The following is an 18,564-nucleotide window of genomic DNA, read 5'->3' as shown; positions in this document are numbered from 1 at the left end:
AAAATAAAAAATAGCAGAGGGAGTTTGGGTTCATTTAAAAAAATCCAAGAAATAAAAAATAAAATATATTTAAAAAAATAACCACCCCAAACATTATAAAACAAATAAACCTCCAAATATCTTAAAATACTACCACTAAGCAATGTTGTTGTTGTTATGTGCTGTCAAGTCGCTTGCAACTCCTAGCGACCCTTTGTACAACAGCTCTAAACTCTGCCATGTCCTGTGCCAATCTCATTGTCTCCGACACACTCGTCCTGATTGCTCCAGTCACCGAATCAATCCACCTCCCAGAGGGCCTTCCCCTGCTGCGCCTGCCCTCCACCCTCCCAAGCATGATGTGCCTCTCCAAGGACCTGTCTCTCCTTACAACATGACCAAAGTATGTCAGATGAAGCCTCAGAATCCTTTCCTCCAAAGAGCAGCCTGGTTTAACCCTCTCCAGGATGAATCTGTTTTTTTAGCAGTCCATGGTACCCTCAACATTCTTCTCCAACACCAAAGCTCAGAAGCATCAATTCTCCTTCTATCCTCCCTGGTCATTGTCCAGCTCTCTGATGCATAACAAGTGATTGCAAAGACCATGGCCTGTACCATAGGCATCTTAGTCTCCAGAGACACACCATTTCTCTTCAGTTCTTTAGAAAGGTCCCTAACAGCAGACTTTCCCATCTTAGTACGTCTTTTAATTTCCTGACTGCTGGTGCCAAGAGTGTTGATTGTGGAGCCAAGCAGACTAAAGCTGTGAACAATCTCAATCTCTTCACCGTCCATCCTGATGCTGCCAGTTGGCCCAGTGGTGAGAATCTCTGTCTTCTTGACATTGAGCCTCAATCCGTATTGGAGGCTACAGTCCTTGACCCTCTGCAGAAAGCGATTCAGGTCTTCCTCAGTTTCAGCAAACAGGGTTGTATCATCTGCATAGCACAGATTGTTGATAGATCTTCCACCAATCGTGATGCCGCATTTCTCTTCATAGAGCCCAGCCTCCCAGATGATCTGTTTTGCATACAGGTTGAAATGGTATGGAGACAGGACACATCCCTGGTGTACGCCCTTCCCAGTTTTGAACCATGCAGTGTTTCCTTGCTCTGTTCTGATGACTGCCTCTTGGTTCAGGTATAAGTTTCACATTAGCACGATAAAGTGTTCTGGGATTCCATTCTTCTCAGAGTCAGCCACAGTTTGTTATGGTCCAGAGTCAAATGCCTTTGCATAATCAATGAAGCATAGATAAGACATTCCTCTGGTACTCCCTGCTTCAGCCAAGATCCATCTAATATTAGTAACAATATCCCTAGTAACACAACCCCTTCTAAACCCAGCCTGGACTTCTAGCAGTTCCCTGCTGATGTGCTATTCCAGTCGTTTTTGGATAATCTTCAGCAGAATCTTGCTTGCATGTCAAATCGACTATATTGCTATATAGTTTCCACACTCTGTTGGGTCACCTTTCTTTGGAATGGGAACAAATAGAGATCTCTTCCAGTCAGTTGGCCAAGTGGTTGTTGTCCAGATTTCTTGGCACAACTTGGTGAGCACGTCCAGGGCAGCATCTGTTAGCTGAAATATGTCAGTTGGTATACCACCTATTCCTGGGGCCTTATTTTTTGCTATTTCCTTCAAAACAGCTTGAACTTCTTCCTTCATCACCATAGGCTCTTGCTCATGTGTTGTTTCATGAAATTCTTCTGTGTCTTCCAATTCCTTTCGATACAGTGACTCAGTATATTCTTTCCATCTTCTTTTGATACCTCCTGGATTGTTTAATATTCTGCCTAAAGCATCTTTGATTATAGCAACTCGAGGTTTGAATTTGTTCTTCAGTTCATTGTGCTTAAGAAATGCTGAGCTAGTTTGACCCTTTAGGTTTTCTGACTCCAGCTCCTTGCACATTTCATTGTAATATTTTAGTTCTTCATCCCACGCTGCCTTTTGAAATCTTCTGTTCATCTCTTTAGTATCTTGAATTCTTCCTTGTGCTTTGGCTTCTCTGTGCTCCAGTGCAATATTAACATTTTTTATATTCTGTATGTTATTTTGCATATGATAAAATGTGTACCCAGTGCCTTCTCATCTCAGTTATCTAATTTGTACACTTTTATGCTTTAGTTTTAAATAAATACATTCTATTTTACCTAATTGTTGGACGATTACTGTGTATATATGTGGGCTTCTCTTCAGGATGGTATGTGTAGATTTGCCAGTTTTGCCTGCCTTATTTTCCCTTTTTAGGATCCAGTTTATTTCAGTTTATTATCCTTTGATGAATATTTGGACTTATGTCAGTTTCTTAGTTATTATAAAAAATACTTTGATGAATATCCTTGCCTCAGGTATCTTTTTAGAATTCACCTGTCAGTCTTTAAATTTCTGAAGTGAACTTTGTCTATGATATTTTCCCTTTGTTCTTACTTACATTTTTGTAGTAATATAATTTTAAGTTTGTTCATAGATACATTTTAAAAATCTTTTTATTCAAATAAGTTTCATTCTTCTCCTTTTTAAAGTATATTAAATACTAATAAATGTTCAAGTTATTCATATCTGTCTGAAAAGTTTTAATAAATAAAACATTTTGTTCACTGAATGAGATTTGTGATAGAAAATTGTTCAATAACATTTTGTTTCAGGAGTTCTTAAAATATGTATTTTAAATAGTGAAGGCATATTTCTAATTCCTTTGTCTATCATGAGAGTCAGAAAAAATAGACATTAAAAGGATATTTTTGAGTTCTTATTACTCAATTTTAGCTGCTGTCTTTTAAATGAAAACCAAATCTGTGTTTATTAATATGGAGGGTTTTTAATATGTTAATAAGATGTATCCTGGCTGAAAGCAGAGAGTACCGAGAGTCAGAAAAAATAGACATTAAAAGGATATTTTTGAGTTCTTATTACTCAATTTTAGCTGCTGTCTTTTAAATGAAAACCAAATCTGTGTTTATTAATATGGAGGGTTTTTAATATGTTAATAAGATGTATCCTGGCTGAAAGCAGAGAGTACCAGAGGAATGTCTATTTGTGTTTCATTGACTATGCAAAGGCATTTGATTGTGTGAATCACAACAAACTGTGGCTGACTCTGAGAATGGGATCCCAGAACACTTGATCATGCTTATGTGAAACCTGTACTTGGACTAGGAGACAGTTGTCACAACAGAGCAAGGAAACACTGCATGGGTCATAATCAGGCAGAGTATACACCAGGAATGTGTCCTCTCTCCATACCTTTTCAATCTGTATGCAGAACAGATCATCCAGGAAGCTGGACTCTATGTGGAAAAATGAGGCATGAAGAGTGGAGGAAGATTCATCAAGAACCTGCATTAAACAGATGACACAACCCTGCTTTCTGAAACTGAGAAAGACCTGAAGCACTTGCTGCAGAAGTTCAAGGACTGCAGCCTTTAATATGGATAGAAGCTCAACATAAAAAAGAAAAAAAAAAAGATTCTCACAACTGGGCTGATTAGCAGCATTATGATAGATTGTGAAGAGTTTGAGATTGTTAACAGCTTTAGTGTCCTTGGTTCCACAATCAACACTCTTGGTACCGGCGGCCAATCAAGAGATGAATTGCATTGGAAAAGTCAACTGTCAGGGACCTCTACTGAAGAGTGACAACGTCAATCTGGAGACTAAGGTGTGTCTGATCCCAGCCATAGGCTTTGCAATTGCTTGCTATGCATCAGAAAGCTGGACAATGACTAGGGTTAATAGAGAGACAATTGATGCCTTTGAGCTATGGTGCTAGAAAAGAGTGTTGAATATACATACCCATGGTCTGCCAGGAGAACAAACTGGTTCATCCGAGAGAGGATGAAGCCAGACTGCTCCTTGGAGGCAAGGATTCTGAAGCTTAGTCTGACACACTTTGGGCATGTTGCCAGGAGAGACTGGTCCTTGGAGAGGGACATCATTCTTGGAATGGTAGAGGGATGGAGAAAGAGAGGGAGACCATCGATGAGATCTATTGATTCTGTGACTGAGGTTATGAGAATAGATGTGTCTGAAATAGTAAAGTTGACACAGGGTCGAGCAGATTTCAGGGCTGTTGAGTCACAACAGATCATTATGAGTCACAAGCGACTCAACACACATAACAACAACAACAACATCTAGAAAAAGATTAACAGAAGTTTTGTTGGAAGAACAGACAATATATATTTAGATGTGGAAGTTAAATAGCCTCTGTACCAACTCTTTGTACTTCTAAAGTAATCAGCCGTTTTTGTTAGGTGCCATCAAGTCAAGTAGGACTCATAGGGACCTGATGAAAAACAGATCTGACCCTGTCCTATCGTGTCCTCATCATTTCTGTCAGACTGGAGCGCAGTGCAGCAGTCACTTTGTCAATCCACCTAGTTGAGGATCTTCCTCTCTTTTGTCAAGACTCCACTTTTCCAAGCATGATGTCCTTCCCTAGAATTAGCCTCTTCGAACATGTCTAAAGTATGAGATGAAGCTTTTTCCTCTTTGCCTCTTTGGAGCACTCTGATTCTACCTTCTTCATGACATAACTGTTTCTTTTGTCAGCCCATGGAATGTTCAGTGCTCTTCTCTGAAACAACATCTTGAAGGCATCAATTTTTCTTCTGTCAATCTTATTCATTGTCCAGTTTTCAGATGCATAGCAAGTGACTGAAAAGATCGTCCCCTGAATCAGGCACATATTAGTGTTCAAACTGACCTTAATGTTCCTCAGTAATTTAGAGAAATCCATGACTTCAAAGTAATCTTGCTATTGTATGCTGTTGAGTAGGAACCAACCCACTGCTGACCCTCCAGTGGGTTTTCAGAGGCAGTAAATCATGTGAGAGGGGATTACCCATCTTGGGCATTGCAACACAACTTCTTATCACTATGTCACCAGAGCATAGTTGACCCTCCAGCAGATTTTCAAAGGCAGTAAACCACAGAGGAGATTTCCTATCCTCCAGCCTTCTCCAGAAAAGCGGCTCAAAGAACCACATGCCTTTGTGATTGCATTGCAGTTTCTCACGACTAGGCCATCAAGTCCCCTAAACTGATCATGTTGTTAGTGTTGTGTACGATAGAGTTACAGCTGACCTACAGCTGACCTTCCCAGTGGGTTTTCAGAGGCAGTTAATTGCAAAAGAGGAGATTAACCATCTTTCTCTGGTGGAGCAGCTGCTCGAACCGCATGCTCTTGGGATTGCAGCACAACTTCTTGCTACTAGGCCACCAGAGTTCCCTAAACTAAGCATAGGTAGTACATAAACAAAAGATTTGGCTGTATTCCAATAAAATTTTATTTACAAACATGCAGCACATACTTACCTATCCACTGTTTCCCCTGATCTAGAAGAATACTGAGAGCCATCAGTAAAGCCACAAACCTTTGTAGCTGCTAAATTGTTAGGAACAGGCAAAAGATTTCTGAAGTATATTCTATAATATACTGGTCTTTTTGTTAAGGAAACTACCTTCAGTTCTTATTTAAATTTTGTTTTTTCACAGTTCTAATAATCTTTAACTCGTTTTCTAGATCATAGTTATTTGGAAGAAGTAAATTAAAAGGGAAGTGCAAAGTTCCTGGTTATTTTAGAATTAACTTAAAAAAGGAAATAAACAAATTTGCCTGCAGAAAGTGAAGAGAACTTAAAGCACTTATTGAAGAAGATAAATGACTACAGCCTTTAGAGACTTCTAGAGTAGATTAAAAAATAAGACCTAGCTACATTTTGTCTCTAAGAAATCCACTTTAAATGTAGAGACACAGATTAAAAGTTAATACTAATAATAGATAGTATTGAGCCCTGGTGTCTAATGGCAAGAAGCTGTCCTATACTCTCAAAGGAAAAGCACATGGTTCAAGGCCAGCAGCAGAAGGATAGGCAATCTCTGCCTTTGCAATTAACTGCCTCTGAAAACCCACTGGAGGGTCAGCTATGGGTCAGTTCTGACTCTATGGTATGTAACAACATTAACAGATTACCATACTAATCACGAAGAAACTAGATACCTTCCGATACGTTAGCTTAAGGAAAATTGTCGGGTATGAAGAAGAGTTTTACAATTATAAAATAGTCACTTTTGATGAAAACAAATCTTGAATGTGTATATCCCTAATAGAAGAGTGCTAAAATATGTTAAACAAAACAAAAACCTAGTAGAACAGCAAGGACAAAGACAAATCTTTTATAGTTGTTCCTTTCAATATCCTTTTAATAGTAATTGATGGATTCTGCAGGCAAAAAAATGAGTAAGCATAGTTAAACAGAATAACACTATCAATCAACTAGGTCTGGCTGACATTTATGAAATACATCACTCAATGATACGTGCTCTTCTAGGCCCACATGGGACATGTCCCAGGGTAGATCACATCCTGGACCATAAAACACACCTTAACAAATTTAAAAGGAAAGAAGTTGTACAAAGCCTGTGTATGCTGAAGTGGAATTAGACTAGAAATTAATATCAAAGATAAATATAAAATTCTAAAATATTTAGAAATTAACACACTTTTAAATTAAACATGGTACAAGGAAAAAAATCTCAGAAGAGATGTAAAATATTTCAGTGCTAACTGGAACCACAGTGGTGGAACAAAACCTTTTAAAAAGTACTTGGAATATTGCTGTTTAGTATTTTGGAGAAGTCCCTGACAGTGGACCTGCCCAAAGTTATATATATGGCCACTTTAATTCCTGACTGCTGGTTCCAAGAGTGTTGATGTTTGTTTTGGAGACTAATGTGTGCCTGATTCAGGCACTTACTCAGTCCTTTCTTTCACTCGCTATACATCTCAGAGCTGGACAACTAATAAGAATGACAGAAGAAGAATTGATGCCCTTAAGTTGTGTTAGAAAAGAGTACTGAATATCCTATGGACTTCCAAAAGAATGAATAGGTACATTTTGGAAAAGGTGCAGCCAGAGTGCTTCTTGGAGGCAAAGATGACAAAACGTCATCTCTCAAACTCTGGACTTGTTGTTAGGAGAGACTATTTCTTGGAAATGGATATCATGTTCGAAAGGATAGAGTATCAGCAAAAAAGAGGAAGACCTTCATAAAAATGCATTTACATAGGAAATTTAGCAGTGGGCTTAATATCAGAGATGGTGAGGGGAGCTCAGGATTGATAAGATTCAGATCTTTTGTTCATAGGGTCGTTATGAGTTGTACTCAACAGCACCTAATAAAAAACAACAAGCAGAATATTGCAGTATCCCTGTCAAGGCAGTTGTGGTGGCTCAGACATGGTTAGATTCTTGGCCATTTTTTAACCTCATACATAGCTCTCATCTCTCAGTTGAAGCCTATATTTTGTGATATTGAGCAGATTTCTAATAAGAAAAGCCTGGTTATTTACTTCTGAGAAATAAGCCAATGATCATATTTGTAGTTGTTGTTGTGATGTGCCATTGAGTCACCTGCATCTTATAGTGATCATTTGTACAACCGCTTTGAAGCCTCCCCTATTCTGAGCCAGTCTCACTGACTCCAACGAACTTAACCTCATCAACCCAGTTATTGTAGCTATCCATCTTATCTGTGGTCTTCCTCTCCTGCGCTTTCCCTCCACACTTGTAAGCATGATGTTCTTTTTCAAGGACTAGTTTGTTCTGGCCACGTGCCAAAAGTATGTGAGATGGAGTTTCAAAATCCTAGTCTACAAAGAGCAACTTGATTTCACCCTCTCCAAAACAGATTTAATTCTTTTCTTGGCAGTCCATGATATGTTCAAGACTGTTCTCCAGCACTATAGCTCAAAGGTTCTTCTGTCATCTTTAGTCATTGTCCAATAATCTGTAGCTAGTAAAGGCTGACTTGCTGACAGCCTTGTCAGAATTATGACAGACAGGTTAGGGCCACAGACAAAAACTTATCAGAACAGAAGAAAGGCTTGAATTTAATACTATCTGGAGAACCATGCCACCCTCCTTGGATGACTACAAGTTTGAAATAGCAGCCATGTTTCCAGCTTGGGAGCTTGTTCTCTGGTTCTAAGTGTCCATTCATGTCGTGGAATCCAAAGAAATAAAGCAAAATACTCCTCTCCTCATCATGGAGATTGCTTGGTAAGGTTGAACTTCTAGCATAGTCTGAGAGATTGTAACATGAATTGAGCACTTAAAAAAAAAAAAAAAAGATGGGCTGATACACTAAAGTAAAAAGTTTAGTGAATAATATTTTTTTAAAAGAGCTTGAGCATTAAAAGCTCAAAAGTGTATATAATTGGGAGACACTCACACATGCCCTGAGCAGGCCCATTGTCCAGAAAGACGTGAGGCAATAAGCCTTTCCTTCAAGGGGTTGTGGTGGCTTAATATAAAACTTATTATAAATTACCGTAGTGTGGGTGGACTAGTAGATGAGGAGTTGTGCTGCCAACCCAAAGACAAGTGGTTATAATACCACTAGCTGCTTCATAGGAGAGAAATGGGCAGTATCCTCTGGTACGGTTTACAGCCTCTGAAAACTGATTGGAGGGCCAGCTATGAGTTGGTTCCAACTTGATGACGTATAACAATACCATAGTAATACTGCTGAAAATCTCATTCTACTTCCCCTAGTGCTTCTTCCTTCTGTTTATTTCTGGGGGAAAAAAGAGTTTGGAAAAGCCACTCAGCTAATGGACTACTCTAGCTTTTGAAAGAGAAATAGAAATTTAACATATCTTGAGAAATTGGGAAAACCTCGGTTCTAGGACTATATTATATAATTAAAATGTTTCATTTTCAGAAAAAGATTTTACAAAACATGCTGCGAATGATGAGCCATTCAAAAGAACAAAAATAAATTGACAGAAAACATTCTTGAGGACTGTTGTTGTTATGTGACATCAACTTGCATGCAACTCATAATGGCCCTGTGTACAACAGCTCTGAACCAGCCCTTTCCTAAGCCACTCTCACTGTTTTCACTTTTGTTATCCTTTCCAAGCATGATGTCCTTCTCCAAGGACTGGTCTTTCCTGGCAACATGCCCAAAGGTTGTAACACGAAACTTTAAGATCCTTGCCTCCAGGGAGCTACTGGATTTCACCTTCTCCAGGATAAATCTGTTCATTCTCTTTCCAGTCCATAGTATGTTCAATACTCTTCTTCAGCACCACAACTGAAAGACATAAATAATTCTTCTGTCATCCTTATCCGTTGTCCATTTTTCTGATGCATAGTAAGTAATTGTGAAGACCATAGCCTAAATCAGGCGCACCTTAGTCTTCAGGTTGACACTTGCTCTTCAGTACTCCGGAGAGGTCCCTGACAGCAGGCTTAACCAGTGCAATTTGTCTTTTGATTTCCTGACTACTGGTGCCAAGCGTATTGATTGTAGACTTGAGCTAGCTGGAACTGTTAACAATCTCAGTCAGTCTCTTCTCCATCTATCATGATGCTGCCAATTGGCCTAGTGATGAGAAACTTTGTTTTCTTGATATTGAGCTTCAGTCTGTATTAGAGACTGAAGTCCTTGACCTTCTAGGTCCTCCTCAGTTTTGGGAAGCAAGATTGTGTCATCTCTATGGCTTAGGTTCTTTTTTTGATGAGCCTTCCTCCAATCCTGATACCACATTCCTCCTCATAAAGTCCAGCCTCCAGTAAGATCTGTTCCGCATATAGATTGAAAAGATGTGGAGACAGAACACATCTCTGACACACTCCTTTTCTGAGTTTGAACTGTACAGTGTTCCCTTGCTCAGTTCTGACAGCTGCTTCCTGGGCCAAGTTTAGGTTTACATGAGCACATTTAGGTGTTCTGGGATTTCCATTCTTCACATGGTTAGCCACAGTTTGTATTGATCCACAACTACCTTTTCATAGTCAGTGAAATACAGAGAGACATTCTTTTGGTTCTCTTTCCTTTCAGCCAATAGCCATCTGACATTGACTGTGATGTCTCTAGTGCCACAGCCACTTCTAAACCCAGCTTATATTTCTGTCATTTTATTCCTGTAGTGCCACAGCCTCTTCTAAACCCAGCTTATACTTCTGTCAGTTTATTACTGTAGTGCCACAGCCTCTTCTAAACCCAGCTTATACTTCTGTCAGTTTATTCTTCAATCATTTCTGAGTAATCTTCAGCAGCAGGATTTTGCTTGCATGTCGTATTAGTGATATTGTTTGATAATTTCCACACTCGGTTGAATCACATTTTTTTGGAATGAGAATCAGTATGGGTCTCTTCCAGTCATTGGGCGTGGCCATCATGCCCCAGATTTTTTTCCATGTTAACTAACTTGTTTTATTGACAGATTTTACAGGATAGAACATTTTATTACATTGAAGAGATTTATATGAAACAGCATGGTGGTGGTTAGATAAGTCCAAGGTAGGAGAGATCCCCTGTTTCGGCAGCCAATGCCATTTCTGGGGAAAGAGACAGTCGGACAGGAAATGAATACAGGTTGTCTTCAGTCAGTGGGTGGCTCTGGACATGCAACAGCATATCCAAACCTTGGGCCCTAATTTAAAAATCTAAGCTTTCTAAACATCGGATCATTTTCAGCAGCCATCTCCTCGCTGGGATTGGTCCTACTATTATCACACGAGTTTGACCCGAGGCCATGAACCACGGTTCTAGATGGATAAGGGTGCCGCTGTGCTCCTCAATTCGGCGAAGGAGTGTGTCTGAAGAGCCTGTGCCTGTAGGAAGTGAGAGAAGAAAGGCATCCATTAATCAGCTCCTCTAAGGGGAAGGTTTTGAGTAGAGAGGCTGTGTAAAGCTAGATTAGGAAATTAAGGGAAGTTGGAATCCTGGAAGAGGCTGGCGTATGGGTAAGGAACATTCACCAAAGATTTGCTCTTCCGTTTCCTCGTCCATGCAAAATTCCAGTGGCTGCAGAAAGTTTTCAGGCACTCTCCACCATGGCTTCTCTGAGAGATCACCCGCCAGGGACATACACGCTCCCATGTTGTTGTTTGCTTTGAGCTGATACCGCCCCAGATTTTTTTTGCACAGCCTGGTGAGCATGAGCTCTATCTGTTTGTGGAAATATATCACTTGTTGTAGCATCAATTCCTGGGGTCTTGTTCTTTGCCAGTTCCTTCAGAGCAGGTTGTACTTCCTCCTTAATCACCATTGTCTCTTGGTCACATGTTTCATGAAATTTTTCTATGAATTTCTATGAGGACTATTAAATACTGGACATACCAGATTTGGATTATAAAGCAGATTTTATAAATATATTTGATTAACTGAAAAAAAAAACTACAGCAAACTACAAAGGAAATAGTGGCAAATGTACGTATTTACAAAGAGATAGAAAAACAAGTACTGAAACTGAAAAATTTAATTATAAATTCATCTGAGATGTTTAAAATAGTAAATATTAGCTAGGGGGAAAAAGAAAGCACTTGGTAAGACCATTGAAATGAAGTATAAGAATTAGAGAGAAAAAGCATATCTATGTAAAAAGATTAAACAGACTTAAAACATCTGTAAAAAGAACAAGGATTGCTTGGGGATAGCCATATATAACCTGTACTAACTCCACAAAGGGGAACTATCTCCATCAAGAACATCAGTAACACAGAATAAATTCCCAAGACGTCAGAGATATCTCCCATAACTCATACCTCTTTCTACTTATCCCAACACCAATTTTGCTGCTCAATGAGGTTTAAAATCTGTTGCAATAGTTCACAGACCACACAGAACCATATAAGTGAAGTCAAAAGGCTATAATTCAGGGTAGTAGCAGAATGTAATACAATCATTTAGTTAAGACTGATGCTTCTATGGACTCACAGGCACCTCAGCCTTCTTCAGCCTTAACACAGCTTTAGATCAGTGTTTTACCAAGTTCTCAGTCCTGCCAGTTATGGCTCCTCACCCCCTCCGTTTCTTCCAGTCCCTCAAATAACTTGGGCTCTTAGTTCTCTTCCATGGGGATAGCTGTTCCTAGGTCCATTGTGTCTCATATCAGGTCTCTGGTTCTCCACTGTGGCTGTTTGGTGACTGCTGCTCCTGCTGGCCCTGGTTTGACTGACGCAAAAATTTTTTACTTCAGGGGACATGATGCCCTCTCTTGCTTCTTCTTTGCTGATGGTGAGGTTATTCAATTTTGCTGCTGAATCCACTTAATATAATGGTAAGACCCTTTGTAGATGGGTTAATCCTATTTACATATTCCTGCCTATCCACATGACAAAGTCCATCAGTGGCTACGGAAGCCATTTTGAACAGTAAACCACAGATCACTACCTGGTTTTTTAGCTATTAACTTTCATATTTGAAGAATTCACTTTCCCCTTAGAATACACAAAAATTATATTTGTGAAAGCACATAAGCCGCAACTTCAATTCTCATGTGTTATTCTCCCCATTTTAGATAGCCATTTTCTGATTTTCCCATCCCTATCAAACCAGTGGCCGAAGAAACAAGTATGCTCCTTTCGCTGAAGAATCTCTTGTTCCAATTAGAATGTTTAGCATTTGCATCCATTATTAAGGTCCAGTCAAGAATAAGCCATCACCTTGCAACAATCAAGACAGGCTCACATCTTGGAACATCTTCATCTTCTTGGATTCTGGTCAGCTCATCTCCAGTCATCAATGGCTAGGTCCAAATGGGCACCAGCTGCAAACTCAGGAGCCCACACTTCTTTTTGTACTCTGAACTTACTGGTCCCTTCACTCAGTCTTAGTTTCCACAAGTCAGCAAATCAGGGGTCCTTATGATTCCCTGCTCCTCAAGCCAACAACCCTTCTGTGCTTATTTATACATCTTTGTTTGCTGTACCAACAGCAATGATGGAACATGTCCATGCTCAGCCTGTCCCTTTTCATTGATGCATATCTCCTAATTCCATTGCAGTGGATCCAAGTGGTAATGACAAGTGAGCAGACTCCCCAGTCTCTTTGAGTTAAAGTCCTGGAAGGGGGCTCTGATGAGTAGCAGCCTTACTCTGTCTCATTCAGAAGTCAAACTTTTGCAGTTTTAAAAAGTCAAAGTTTTTCTTTTTTTCTTCTTTTTTTGTTTATTTCTTTTTATCTTTCTTCCAAATGTACATCTCTTCAATCAAAAGTCCAAGTAGGGTCTGTAAATCTAGTAAAATGAAAATCTCAGAGTACTCAGTGGGGCTTAAATCCTTCCCCCAAGGTAAGCCGCATACCCTCTCCTGAATTTTATTTTTGACAAGCATTCTTTAGGGCAGATTTTTATCTTTTAGTATATCTAATTGCTAATAAGCTGAAGGTGGGGAATTACACGCTTTATAAATCTATAGTATCTGAAGTATTGAAAGAAGAAGGAAAGAGTATACAAAGTCATTTAACCAAAAGGAATTGGTGGACACAGAAGAATTTAATGAAACAACATATGAGCAAGAACCTGTAAAGATGTTGGAAGAAGTTCAAGCTACTCTGAAAGAATTGGTAAAAAACACCCTAGGAATTGATGGTATAGAAATTGACATATTTAAACAAGCAGACATTGCCTGGATGCACTTACCAAGTTGTGCCAAGAAATCTAGAGGACAGCCACCTGGTCAACTGACTGGTAGAGATCTATATTTGTTCCCATTCCAAAGAAAGGTGACCCAACAGAAATTATTGAACAGTATTGTTAGTATAACAGGCAAGCAAAATTCAGCTGAAAATTATTCAGAAACGACTAGAACAGCACATTAACAGAGAACTGCCAGAAGTGTGGGCAGGGTATAGAAGAAGCTGTGGTACTAGAGTTAAAGCAAAATGTTAGATGGATCTTGGCTGAAAGCAGAGGGTACCAGAGGAATGTCTGTGTTTCATTGACTGTGCAAAGGCATTTGCCTGTGTGGGTCACAACAAAGTGTGGCTGACTCTGAGAAGAATGGGAATCCCAGAACACTTGATCATGCTAATGCATGTGCTTATGTGCAACCTATAGTTGGACCAGGAGGCAGTTGTCAGAACAGAGCAGGGAAACACTGCATAGTTCATAATCAGGAAGGGTGTATACCAGGGATGTGTCCTATCTCCATACCTTTTCAATCTATATACAGAACACATATCCAGGAGATTCTCCTCACCTATGAGGAGAAATGTGACATCTGTATTGGAGAAAAACTCATCAACAACCTGTGTTATGCACATGACATAATAACCCTGCTTGCTGAAACTGAGGAGAACCTGAAGCACTTGTTTCAGAAGGTCAAGAACTGCAGCCTTAAGTATGGATTGAAGCTGAACATCAAGAAAACAAGGATTCTCACCACTGGGCCAGTTGGCAGCATCCTGATAGATGGTGAAGAGATTGAGATTGTTAACAGCTTTAGTTTGTTTGACTCCACAATCAACACTCTTGGTATCAGCAACCAGGAAATTAAAACGTGAATTGCATTGGGAAAGTCAACTGTCAGGGACCTCTTCAGAGTACTGAAGAGCAGTGATGCCAATCTGGAGACTAAGGTACACCTGATCCTGGCCATAGTATTTGCAATTACTTGCTATGCATCACAGAGCTGGACAGTGATTAGGGATAATAGAAGGAAAATTGATGACTTTGAGCTGTAGTGCTGGAGAAGAGTATTGAATATACCATGTACTGCTAGGTGAACAAATAGGTTGTCCTAGAGAGGGTGAAACCAGGCTGTTCCTTGGAGGCAAGAATTCTGAAGCTTCATCCAACATACTTGGACATATTGCAAGGAGGGACCAGCCCCTGGAGAGGGACTTTATGCTTTGGAGGGTGGAGGAGCAGTGCAAAAAAGGAAGACCCTCAATGAGACGGATTGATTCAGTCACTGGGGTGGTGAGGGTAGGTATATCAGAGACAATAATGTTGGCATAGGACAGAGCAGGGTTTAGGGGTATTGTACATAGGGTCTCTGAGTCTCAAGCAACTCAGCTGCACATAACAACAACAATAACTACATCTTAACTTTACTACATAGAAGAAACATCAATGTCTTATAAACTTAAATCAATAAAATCTTAATTATTCTTACAATTTATCTTAACATTATTCATTTTTACAACATATCCTAACATTACCATATGTAAGGAATAGAAATGACAGTGTTTACAAAATTAAATCAGCAACATTTTAACACATCATCTTTTCAACAAAATTCCCAATTTCAACTTCATTTGACTCCCTTATCTCATTTATATGAATATGGCCTCAGGTTTCTACTCTTTGTCTCAGGACAAAAACAGCTTACGTTTTCTTTCCATTTTAGTAGCTCCAAAAGTAGCCATTTTAACTGGACCTCCCAAGCCCATAACTTCTTACTCTTTTAAAATCCCACACTTCATGAATCTGGAGCCATCACAGTGAATCCAGCTTCTGACATCAACTGTACAAAGAACAAGAGCTGCTTGGGCATGACTGTATCTGACCTGTACCAATTTCACAAAAGAAAATCGTCCCTGTAAATAAAATCGGTAACACACAAAAAATTTCCATGAGGTCTGACATGTTCCTCATACTCCCACAGCACTTTCTACCCATCCCAGCACCAGTCTTAACTGCTCTACTGAATTCAGAATCACTTGTGATAGCTCATAGACCATACAGAACCATATTGTTGCTTGTTGTTGTTATGTGCCGTCTAGTTGCTAGGGACTCAGCAACTGGGAAGTCAACAGGCTATAATTCAGATTAGTAGCAGAATATAATGACTCAGTTAAGACAGCTGCTGTCTCAGTGTTCAGCCTCAGCATGGGTTTTGGGCAGTCTTACAAGCTCACACTCCTGCCAATTAAGCCTCTCCCCCTTCCACTTCCAGTTTTACAATAAACTTGGGCAAAAGGCTCTTAACTTTAGTTCCATGGGGAAGTAGCAGTCCCAAAATTCACTCTGTCTCATGTTAGATCTTTAGTCCTCCACTGTGGCTACTATGACTGCAGCTCTGATAGGCCATGGTCTGACTGATGCAAGAATCTCAGGCCTCTAAGGATGTCTTGCATTCTTTTGCTTCTTCTTTGCTGGTAGTGTGGTTCTCCGCTTCTGCCACTGGGTCCACTCAATTTAATGGCAAGACTAGATAATCCCCGTGTGGACTAAGGAGTCTAGCCAGCCCCTTGTGGATAGGTTCATACGCCTTATGTGCATGTACTAGCCCATCTACATGACAAAGTCAGTCATTGCCTCAGGAAGCCATTTTGAATGGTAAAGCCTTGACTGCAAAACCTGAAGAGAGAAATAATGCAAAAAAGGAATTTTTACTGTATTTTTGGTTTCTAACTATAATTTTTATAGCTGACAGGAGATGTAAGATCAAAGTATAATAACTATATGTTCTATATAATAATATATTAATATTAATAATACATATTAATATGTGATATGATTTGACTTGAGCAGTATGAAGGGAGAGGAAGGAGTAGTATGAAACAGTTTTTCTTGAAGTTAAATTATTGTCGGTTCAAACTTAAAAAACTAGGTTGCTGTTTAGTAAAAAACCAATTCATAACTGTGTTTTTCCAAGGCTATACATTACCTGTCTTTGTCCCATGAAGCTGCTGGTGGATTCAGATAACTCGAGAGGTGCAGCCTTTGGGTTAGCTCTGTAACTCCTCAGGAACTATGCAATTTAGGGTGCAGCAAAGTTAGGATGAGAGTCAAAAAGTAAGCATACACACACAAACACACAAAGTTGTAAAGAAAAAATAGGCACAAAAGGTAATGAAAATGGAATAAAGATAATTTAGCCCCCCAAAAGATCAACTAAACATGGCAAAAATGGCAATGCTCAAGGAAATAAGGCACAAATATAAGACACCAAGGAAACATAACAAACTGGATGCAGTCCTCCTTTTATTGGCAATTACTTTAACTGCAAATGGATTGAACTCTCCAATCAAAGGCATAACTTAGTAGAATGGTATAAAAGGAGCAAATGTCACATGGAGATGGCCACGTCTGACCCTTACCAACTCGACAAAGAGAAATGTCCTCAGCAGCAGCATCAATAACACAAAACCAATTTTCATGAGGTTAGACATGGCCTCCACACTTCTTTCCACTTTCTACTCATCTCAGTACCAATCTTATTGCTTTGCTGGGTTCACATCCAATACAATAGCTCACAGACCACACAGGACCATATTGAGGAAGTTAAAACATTATAATCCAGATTAATAACAGAATACAATCGAGACAGTTCCAGAAATTTGCGTGCAGGCCTCAGCCTTGAGCCTCACCACTTCAGACCAGTGTTGCCATGTTCTCAGTCCTGTCAGTATTGACTTGCAACCCCTAGTTGTCAAAGATCTCAGTCCTGCCAATTTTGCGCCCCCATCCCCCCCAGGTCCTATCTCACACTGTTTCCAATTTGGCTATAGATGTTGCTACCATAATTTTTGCTGCCATAGGTGTAGGTGGGGTGGGAAGGCTGTCCTAAATTCTCTTGCTTCACATTCAATAGCACCAGAAAATATAGTTAGAACTGCTCAATTTACTGGTGAGATTAGCCAGTCCCCTTGTGAAATGGTAGATTGCCAGTCCTTTGTGGATAGGCTAATACTCCCCATTTGCATATTCTCACCTATCTACAGAGCAAAGTCAAAGAATTGAAAGATAAACTCCACAAATAGATAATAAAATGTGATACAGTTATATGATCTCTGTGTAAGAATAATTTAAAACTCAGAGAAATGGAAACCCAAAGAGTGCTGATGTTAATATGATAATAGTATGACACAAAATAGACTTTAAGGAAAGAGCTGTTATAAGACAAGACTCAAATAGATGTTTGTACCCCAGATTAATTGTTGTGTTATTCACAGTTGCAAAGAGATGGAAGCAATTGAAGTGCCCATCTATAAGGAAAAGATATAAAAACTATTCAGCATTCAAAAACAATGAACTTGTAACACATTATACAACATGGGTGAGCCTGGAAGACATTATGCTTAGTCACAGAAGGACAAATCCTGCATAATACTGTTGTTATAAAATAGGACTGATAAAGGAGGGTTGAAGGATGAATAAGAAAGAGTGGATAATGAACATTGTGTTGGGACAGATGAGGGGAAGAACTGTCTGAAAGGAATATGTGATTTTACATTATATGAATTAACAACAATCTGGGACAAGAGTACATTGCAAAGTGGACTGGGGGAACGGGAAGAGAGGGAGAGAGGAAAATGTGCAACAATGAATGAATAATTTTTTTAAAAAAGCTAAATAACTTAAATTGATCCTTTTATCATTATATATCAAGAACAGATAGCAATTATCCTCTTATATGAACCTTACTGCATAGATCTAAGAAAAAGAAGCAAACACTGACAAAACTTAAGAGAGAAATGGACAGACCTATAGTAATGTTATGGTGTTATTATGTGCCATTGAGTTGCTAACAACTCATAGTGACTCTATGTACAACAGACCTAAACCCTGCCCTATCCTGTGCCAATTGCACTGCCTCCGACACACCCATCCCGATTACCCCAGTCATTGAGTCAGTCCACCTCATAGAGGGTCTTCCCTTCCTGCACTGTCCCTCCACCCTCTCAAGCATGATGTCCCTCTCCAAGGACTGGTCCCTCCTTACAGTATGTCCAAAGTATGTCAGACGAAGCCTCAGAATCCTTGCCTCCAAGGAGCAGCCTAGTTTAAGCCTCTTCAGGATGAATCTGTTTGTTTCCTTAGCAGTCCAT

The 18,564-nt window shown here is 39.5% G+C and overlaps 1 protein-coding gene across 1 annotated transcript in view; it reads left to right on the top strand.

Annotated features, from left to right (window-relative positions):
• The window catches only part of LOC102845799 (probable lysosomal cobalamin transporter-like), a 167,070-nt gene that overhangs the window by 54,532 nt on the left and 93,974 nt on the right, over positions 1-18,564 (top strand). The gene's annotated exons all lie outside the window — the stretch shown is intronic.

Source organism: Elephantulus edwardii, unplaced genomic scaffold (assembly GCF_000299155.1).
Source record: "Elephantulus edwardii isolate Elephantulus edwardi_28Jun2011 unplaced genomic scaffold, EleEdw1.0 scaffold00258, whole genome shotgun sequence".
In the NCBI taxonomy this organism is placed as follows: Eukaryota; Metazoa; Chordata; class Mammalia; order Macroscelidea; family Macroscelididae; genus Elephantulus; species Elephantulus edwardii.
The sequence above is the reverse complement of the archived record's forward strand: the minus strand, read 5'-3'. Positions and strand labels throughout refer to the sequence as shown.